Source organism: Triticum urartu, unplaced genomic scaffold, assembly GCF_056163025.1.
Source record: "Triticum urartu cultivar PI428250 unplaced genomic scaffold, HENAU_Tu73 scaffold809, whole genome shotgun sequence".
Lineage (NCBI taxonomy): Eukaryota > Viridiplantae > Streptophyta > Magnoliopsida > Poales > Poaceae > Triticum > Triticum urartu.
In genome coordinates, this window is record NW_028261000.1 from 25,001 (window position 1) to 35,063 (window position 10,063).

Consider the following 10,063-nt stretch of genomic DNA (forward strand, 5'->3'; position numbering starts at 1 on the left):
CTATTTCACTTCCTAGCACTTCCTATCATTTAATATCCATCCCTTTGGTCTTATTGACATAAGAGATGTCATTTATAGTCTATCTCTTTCTATATATGGAAAGTCAAGAAATTCTCATCGAAACATCGAGAAATTGTGCATATAGAAAACTCTAAAGAAAGAAAAAAAGGAGACCCATGCCATGATTTTCAAATCTTTTCTATTTAGTAGTCTAAGTTTCTCGATGAGGATAATTAATTCGGTCGTTGTGGTCGGACTCTATTATGGATTTCTGACTACATTCTCCATAGGTCCCTCTTAGATCTTCTTTCTCCAATCTTGGATTAGGGAAGAAGGAGATATTCGCGACTACTGGCGATTTCATTATGGGGCAGCTCATGATCTTCATATCGATCTATTATCCACCTCTGTATCTATTCTTTCTTAGCTAAACAGGTGGAAGATCTATCCAATTTGGTTATATTATATCATGGACTCGAAAAACGGATCTGAATTTGACTGAAATGCACGATCTTCACAGGTATCACTTTTCACGATACCTAAAAGGTGGAATAGCGATTTTCGAACCATTTCCTATAAGAGAATGGTTTCCATTACTTTGAGAAATGGATTCTTATATCAAACTATAGCTATTGCATTAAAGAAGAAAAGAAACTAATAGAAGTCGAAGACGCGGAATGATAGTGAATAGAGAGAAAGATTCTTCTGATTTTCTTGTTTCTATCTACTAGACGCCGTAGAGAATTGAGAATTTTCATGTCTTTCAATTCTCGTACTCGTAATTGGAAAGTTATGGAAGGAGACCCATCATTTTGCAATGAAAACAACATATAAAACTCTGGACAATTTCGAAATCAGGCCAAGCGTCTTAATACATATGCAAAAAAATTCATTATTGGCCCACCATTGATTAGAAGATTTAGCTTGTATGAATCGCTATTGGTTTGATACGAATAATGACAATCGTTTCAGTATGTTAAGGATACAGATGTATCCACAATTCATTTAGAGTTACTTAATAGTCTATTTCTTATACCATATCTCTATCCCGTGAAATTCTCGAGCCAAAAGATGGATGCATATGCTGTGTTTCATTTTGCTAAATGATATCAATTAAATGGTGTATCAATTCCATAAATTGCATATAGCAATAAATAAATCAGCAAAATTCTTTCTAATATTTTAGATAGAAGAAACATTTCTTCTATCTAAAATATTAGAAAGAATGTACCCTTCTATCCAAATCCAATTTGCATCGATAAAATAAATCCAAATTCCAGTAGTAGATGAATAATTGCAAATTTGTGTGTGTACGAGATTAGAATAACTTCAAAATAACTGACATAATTTTGTATTTTTCCTGATCAGAAAAATACATGAAAAAGAAAGGAGGTAGAAAAATTTTTGGATTTATGGTTAAAGAAGAAAAAGAAGAAAACAGGGGTTCTGTTGAATTTCAAGTATTCAGTTTCACCAATAAGATACGGAGACTTGCTTCACATTTGGAATTACACAAAAAAGATTTTTCATCGGAAAGAGGTCTACGAAGACTTTTGGGAAAACGTCGACGTTTGCTGGCTTATTTGGCAAAGAAAAATAGAGTACGTTATAAGAAATTAATCGGTCAGTTGAATATTCGGGAGCAGTAATTTAATCGTTCAAATTTTTTTCTTGTTTTATTATTTTTTTAGTAGTCTTATAGTAGTCTTAGATTTTTCATTTTGATGAGCCTCGCTTTGAGGAATTCATGGAATAATCCATTTTCATGGAATAATGAATTAAGGAAGAAAGGATATGAGTCTACCGCTTACAAGAAAAGATCTCATGATAGTCAATATGGGCCCTCAACACCCATCAATGCATGGTGTTCTTCGACTGATCGTTACTCTCGATGGTGAGGATGTTATTGATTGTGAACCCATATTAGGGTATTTACACAGAGGAATGGAAAAAATCGCGGAAAACCGAACTATTATACAATACTTACCTTATGTAACAAGGTGGGATTATTTAGCTACTATGTTTACAGAAGCAATAACAGTAAATGCACCAGAATTCTTGGAGAATATTCAAATACCACAAAGAGCCAGCTATATTAGGGTAATTATGTTAGAATTAAGCCGGATAGCTTCTCACTTGCTATGGCTTGGACCTTTTATGGCGGATCTCGGCGCACAGACTCCTTTTTTCTATATTTTTAGAGAGAGAGAATTAATATATGATCTATTTGAAGCTGCTACAGGTATGCGAATGATGCACAATTACTTTCGCATCGGAGGAGTAGCCGCCGATCTACCTTATGGATGGATCGATAAATGTTTAGATTTCTGTGATTATTTTTTACGCGGAGTTGTTGAATATCAACAACTTATTACACAGAATCCAATTTTTTTAGAGCGAGTTGAAGGAGTAGGTTTTATTAGCGGAGAAGAAGCAGTAAATTGGGGCTTATCGGGACCGATGTTACGAGCTTCTGGAATACAATGGGATCTTCGTAAAGTAGATCCTTATGAGTCTTACAACCAATTTGATTGGAAAGTCCAATGGCAAAAAGAAGGGGATTCGTTAGCTCGCTATTTAGTACGAATTGGTGAAATGAGGGAATCCATCAAAATAATTCAACAAGCTGTAGAAAAAATTCCTGGAGGACCTTATGAAAATTTAGAAGTCCGACGCTTTAAGAAAGAAAATAATTCTGAATGGAATGATTTTGAGTATAAATTTCTTGGTAAAAAACCTTCGCCCAATTTTGAATTGTCAAGACAAGAGCTTTATGTAAGAGTAGAAGCCCCAAAAGGTGAATTAGGGATTTATCTAGTAGGAGATGATAGCCTTTTCCCCTGGAGATGGAAAATCCGTCCACCCGGGTTTATTAATTTGCAAATTCTTCCTCAGCTAGTTAAAAAAATGAAATTGGCTGATATCATGACGATATTAGGTAGTATAGATATCATTATGGGGGAAGTTGATCGTTGAAATGATAATAGATAGGGTAGAGGTAGAAACTATCAATTCTTTTTCGAAATTGGAATTATTAAAAGAAGTCTATGGACTGATATCGATTCTACCCATTTTGACCCTCCTTTTGGGAATAACAATAGAGGTACTCGTAATTGTGTGGTTAGAAAGAGAAATATCTGCGTCGATACAACAACGTATTGGTCCTGAATATGCTGGCCCCCTGGGCCTGCTTCAAGCTATAGCAGATGGGACTAAGCTACTTTTTAAAGAAGATATTCTGCCATCCCGAGGAGATATTTCTTTATTTAGCATTGGACCCTCTATAGCAGTCATATCAGTTTTATTAAGTTTTTTAGTTATCCCTTTGGGATATCATTTTGTTTTAGCCGATCTTAGTATTGGTGTTTTTTTATGGATTGCCATTTCAAGTATAGCTCCTATTGGTCTTCTTATGGCAGGATATAGCTCAAATAATAAATATTCTTTTTCAGGCGGTCTACGAGCTGCTGCTCAATCCATTAGTTATGAAATACCATTAACTTTTTGTGTGCTAGCAATATCTCTACGTGTGATTCGTTAAAATAGATCTTTTTCCTATAAAATCCATTAACTATTTATATTCCTTTTCTTATTTAGTATTTGGGTTGGTAAGTTAAACTAGATAGCTATATGAGTGAAACAAAACAGCTTATAAATTTGTAGTAAAAAGAAAAAATCTCATTTCCTACGTACAAGAAAAAAGTGGAAGTAAACATAAGCAGTGTAAACTCTTTATCCCAAGGTTGATATTTTTTAATTAGTCATCATATCTTGAAGCGGCCAAGAATAAAGGATTCACGATATGGAATTCCATTACTAGAATACTCCTAGTTATTACTATAACTTAATAATCCATAAGAAGAATCCACCAAAAGTTAGTGAAGGGTTAGGAACACTAAAGTACATAAAGGATTAGTAATGGAAAATCTAAAACATTAGAGATTTTTGCCCATAAAAGGAATCATAATAAGGACTTGCAATTTGTAGAAATTATCAAGTAGTACTTTCTTCGGATTCCGATCCAGAGTATGTTCCCATTCACTTGTTAAGGAAATGGCTATCAAGAACGAATTAACCCTTTATCCATTTTTTCTTTTTAAATACCCCCTCCCTGGGGAAAGAAGAATAGTAAAAAAGATATGGAGTGCACTAGAAAAAATTTTCATTATTTCCTTCCTCTATCCATATTCATGCAGAATTGCTCATGAACTAATACCCAACTCTTTCCATTTATTAATTGAATTCCTATAACAAGTAACAAGTGTTTTATTCCAAGATTAAGTTATTACTGAACAAAGAAAAATTTTCATTATATTATAAAGGATGAGATCAATTCGGAAGCGCTTTTTCTTATTCTAGCAGACGGAATTCCTTTGGTCTAATTTAGGACTTTCAAATCTATTTTATTTTATCTAATTCTATCTACGCCCCCGGGGCTAGGAACAAAACAGTCCTTTCCTTTTTCTGATCATAGAGAAGCCGTATGAAGCTAAGGTTTCATGTACGGTTTTGAAATAGCGGTGGGAACTGTGATGTTATCACCGACTATGATTATCTAACAGTTCAAGTACAGTTGATATAGTTGAAGCACAGTCAAAATACGGTTTTTTTGGATGGAATATTTGGCGTCAGCCTATAGGTTTTCTGGTTTTTTTAATTTCTTCTTTGGCAGAATGTGAAAGATTACCCTTTGATTTACCAGAAGCGGAGGAAGAATTAGTAGCAGGTTACCAAACTGAATATTCCGGTATCAAATATGGTTTATTTTATCTTGTTTCTTACCTAAATTTATTAGTTTCTTCTTTATTTGTAACAGTTCTCTACTTGGGCGGGTGGAATTTATCTATTCCCTATATATCCTTTTTTGATTTTTTCCAAATGAATAAAGCAGTTGGAATTTTGGAAATGACAATGGGTATATTTATTACATTAACTAAAGCTTATTTATTTCTCTTCATTTCTATCACAATAAGATGGACTTTACCGAGGATGAGAATGGATCAGTTATTAAATCTTGGATGGAAATTTCTTTTACCTATTTCCCTGGGCAATCTCTTATTAACAACCTCTTCTCAACTTGTTTCACTATAAATAAGATAATACAATAATAGTAAGAATATTTTCAACACAAAAGCTCTCTCAAACAAGAGAAAGAAACATATCTTTTTCATAGATATTTAGAATGAATATGTTCCCTATGGTAACTGGGTTCATGAGTTATGGTCAACAAACAATACGTGCTACAAGGTACATAGGTCAAAGTTTCATAACTACCTTATCCCACACAAATCGTTTACCTATAACGATTCACTACCCTTATGAAAAATCAATTACACCAGAGCGTTTCCGAGGGCGAATCCACTTTGAATTTGATAAATGTATTGCTTGTGAAGTATGTGTTCGCGTATGTCCGATAGATTTACCCGTTGTGGATTGGAGATTTGAAAAGGATATTAAAAGAAAACAATTGCTTAATTATAGTATTGATTTCGGAGTTTGTATATTTTGTGGCAATTGTGTTGAGTACTGTCCAACAAGCTGTTTATCAATGACTGAAGAATATGAACTTTCTACCTATGATCGTCATGAATTGAATTACAATCAAATTGCTTTAAGTCGGTTACCAATCTCCATAATGGGAGATTACACAATTCAAACAATTAGGAATTCGTCTGAAAGTAAAATAAACAAAGAAAAATCTTCGAATTCAAGAACGATTACTGATTACTAAACTTTGATTTTGTCTTTCTGTTATAAAAATCTAATAATTCTTTATTAAACTTTAAAATTAAACTATAAAGAAAAACGAAAAACTACTGCTTATTGGAAATTATTTCTTATTTTAAATCAGACTAGATTTTCGTGATATAATATAATTTATAACTATAAGTTTATACACAAAAAAATACCCTAATCCTTTTTTCCTTCCTTGAATCCTTTAGTTTTAGTCAGTTCATGAAAAATTTTATACTATTAATTTCTTTTTATCCATAATGGATTTACCTGGACCAATACATGAGATTCTTATGCTATTTGGGGGATTTGTTCTTCTACTAGGGGGTCTAGGAGTAGTATTACTTACCAACCCCATTTATTCTGCCTTTTCGCTGGGATTAGTTCTTGTTTGTATATCCTTATTCTATTTTTTATTAAATTCCTACTTTGTAGCTGTCGCACAACTTCTTATTTATGTGGGAGCCATAAATGTCTTGATCATATTCGCTGTAATGTTCGTAAATGGCTCAGAATGGTCTAAAGATAAGAATTATTGGACTATTGGAGATGGGTTCACTTCACTCGTTTGTATAACTATTGTTTTTTCACTAATGACTACTATCCCAGATACGTCGTGGTATGGAATTCTTTGGACTACAAGATCAAACCAAATAGTAGAACAGGGTCTCATAAATAATGTTCAACAAATTGGAATTCATTTAGCAACCGATTTTTATCTTCCGTTTGAACTCATTTCCATAATTCTTCTAGTTTCTTTAATAGGTGCAATTACTATGGCTCGGCAATAAGAAAACTTAGAAAAAGTACAAATTATAAGAATTGCAAATCTAAAATAAATAACTAAAGAATCACAATTTTGATTTAGTAAAATCCATCTACTGCCAACAAATACCTCCTTTTTTTTTTTTTTTTTTTCTTTTGTTGTGTAATTGTTCTATTGTAATTAATTGAATCGGTTCAATTCTTGCCCTCATATTGAAATGAATCGAGATTGATAAGGAGTTAGTTAATGATGTTTGAGCATGTACTTTTTTTGAGTGTCTATTTATTTTCGATTGGTATCTATGGATTGATCACAAGCCGAAACATGGTTAGAGCTCTAATATGTCTTGAACTTATACTGAATTCAATTAATCTAAATCTCGTAACATTTTCTGATCTATTTGATAGTCGCCAATTAAAAGGAGATATTTTCGCAATTTTTGTTATAGCCCTTGCAGCTGCTGAAGCCGCTATTGGACTATCCATTCTTTCTTCCATCCATCGTAATAGGAAATCCACTCGTATCAATCAATCTAATTTATTGAATAATTAGACTTTTGAATAATTAGACATAGAATCCTCTAAACAAAGGCGCACATATTAAAATAAATAGAAATCAATACTATTTTCTTAGTATTATTTGAGAATATCCATTTTTTTTAGTAGATTATTGCATAGTATTCTTTTTCACTTAAATGAATTTTTGTATTTGTAATTCATTGATATTGCAATTTGAATATTGCAATAATTTATATTGAAAAGACGATAGCCAATTTATTGGCTAATTCGAATTCGTCTGTACAATTCGTAAAATTCTTTCTTATTTCTTATTTATTGTTGAAATCCAAAATTAAAGTCTCTTGGCTCTCTTCACGCTTTCTCACAAACAGATTAAAAAATAGATTTTTTTTTTTGAAGTTTGGATAAACCATTGCTTCGTCTGGTGTCTACAATACATATGACTCATTATAGTACTAATTTCATTTTTACCAGATCGAAAAATTTTATGTTGAAAAGAAAAATTTATAGATCCAATGTCACATTCCGTAAAAATTTACGATACATGTATAGGATGCACTCAATGTGTACGAGCTTGTCCAACAGATGTATTAGAAATGATACCCTGGGATGGATGTAAAGCCAAGCAAATTGCTTCCGCGCCGAGAACCGAAGATTGTGTGGGTTGTAAGAGATGTGAATCTGCCTGCCCGACAGATTTTTTAAGTGTCCGCGTTTATTTAGGGCCTGAAACAACACGTAGCATGGCTCTATCTTATTGATACGTTACAAAAAACTTCACTCGAATCGTCTGATTCCTCTTTACCGAAGAAGCCTGTGCTCGAAATAATCGAGCACGGGCTTTTCTGGTCAAAACGTATCTTGTCTTTATCACTTTATCATGAGTTATTTTCCTTGGTTAACAATACTTGTTGTTTTGCCGATATTTGCAGGTTCATTAATTTTCTTTTTACCTCATAAGGGAAACAAAGTCGTTAGGTGGTATACTATATCTATTTGTTTATTAGAATTCCTTCTAATGACTTATGCGTTCTGTTATCATTTCCAACTGGAGGATCCCTTAATCCAATTAAAGGAGGATTATAAATGGATAGATGTCTTCGATTTCCACTGGAGATTGGGAATCGATGGACTTTCATTAGGATCTATTTTATTGACAGGATTTATCACTACTTTAGCTACTTTAGCAGCTTGGCCAATTACACGGAATTCGCGATTATTCTATTTCCTGATGCTCGCAATGTATAGTGGTCAAATAGGATTATTTTCTTCGCGAGACCTTTTACTTTTTTTTATCATGTGGGAGTTAGAATTAATTCCTGTTTACTTACTTTTATCCATGTGGGGGGGGAAGAGGCGTCTATATTCAGCTACAAAGTTTATTTTGTATACTGCAGGCGGTTCCATTTTTTTCTTAATCGGAGTTCTGGGTATGGGCTTATATGGTTCCAACGAACCAGGATTAGATTTGGAAAGATTAATTAATCAATCATACCCTGCAACCTTGGAAATACTTTTATATTTTGGCTTCCTTATTGCTTATGCTGTCAAATTGCCGATTATACCCCTACATACGTGGTTACCAGATACCCATGGGGAAGCACATTATAGTACATGTATGCTTTTAGCGGGAATATTATTAAAGATGGGAGCATATGGATTGATTCGGATCAACATGGAATTGTTACCTCATGCTCATTATCTATTTTCGCCCTGGTTAGTAATAATAGGAGCGATCCAAATAATCTATGCAGCTTCAACTTCTCTTGGTCAACGAAATTTCAAAAAAAGAATAGCTTATTCCTCTGTATCTCACATGGGTTTCATAATTATAGGAATTGGTTCCATAACCAACATTGGACTCAATGGAGCTATTTTACAAATATTATCCCATGGATTTATTGGTGCTACACTTTTTTTCTTGGCAGGAACCGCTTCTGATAGAATGCGTCTTGTTTATCTCGAAGAACTGGGGGGAATATCTATCCCAATGCCTAAAATTTTTACCATGTTTAGTAGCTTTTCAATGGCTTCTCTTGCCTTACCAGGAATGAGTGGTTTTGTCGCAGAATTAGTAGTATTTTTTGGACTAATTACTAGTCCAAAATTTCTGTTAATGCCAAAAACACTAATTACTTTTGTAATGGCAATTGGAATGATATTAACTCCTATTTATTTATTATCTATGTTACGCCAGATGTTCTATGGATACAAGCTATTTAATGTTCCAAACGCAAATTTTGTGGATTCTGGACCACGAGAACTCTTTATTTTAATCTGTATCTTTTTACCAGTAATAGGAATTGGTATTTATCCAGATTTTGTTCTCTCCCTATCCGTTGACAGGGTAGAGGCTCTCTTATCCAATTATTATCCTAAATAGGTTTGCTTTTTTTTACTCGTCTGCTCTATTAATGCAGAAATAAGTAAAAAAGTATATAATGCAGAAATAAGTAAAAAAGTATAATTAGATCTATCTCGAATTTTTGAGAACCCTTTGATAAGGCGTTCAAGGGGTTCTCAAATAAAACATAAAAGTAAAAACCTTCATTTCATGAAGGTTTTATTTTATGTAATCATTTAGGTGTTAATGTAAACGAACCATAACTATGTAAGCCTATTCCTAATAGATTTATACCAAAATAACAAATCCAAATTATAAGAAATCCTATCAAAGCTATAAGTGCAGAATTCGTACCCTTCCAATTTGGATTTGTTCTACTATGTAAATAAATTGCGAATATGGTCCAAGTAATAAATGCCCAAGTTTCCTTAGGATCCCAATTCCAATAGGATCCCCAGGCCTCATTAGCCCATACTGCTCCACAAAGAATACCTACGGTTAAAAGGGTAAATCCTAGGCTAATGACACGATAACTCCAAGAATCCAAACGCTCCGTTAATTGATATTTGTAATAATTTGGAAATGAAGGGACAGAGGTTCTTTTTAAAGCACTTCTTTTTGCATAAAAATATTTAATATCACTAAAGAAAAATGTTTTATTTAAAACATTTTTTTTCTTTTTAGAAAAGAAATGGAAATTAT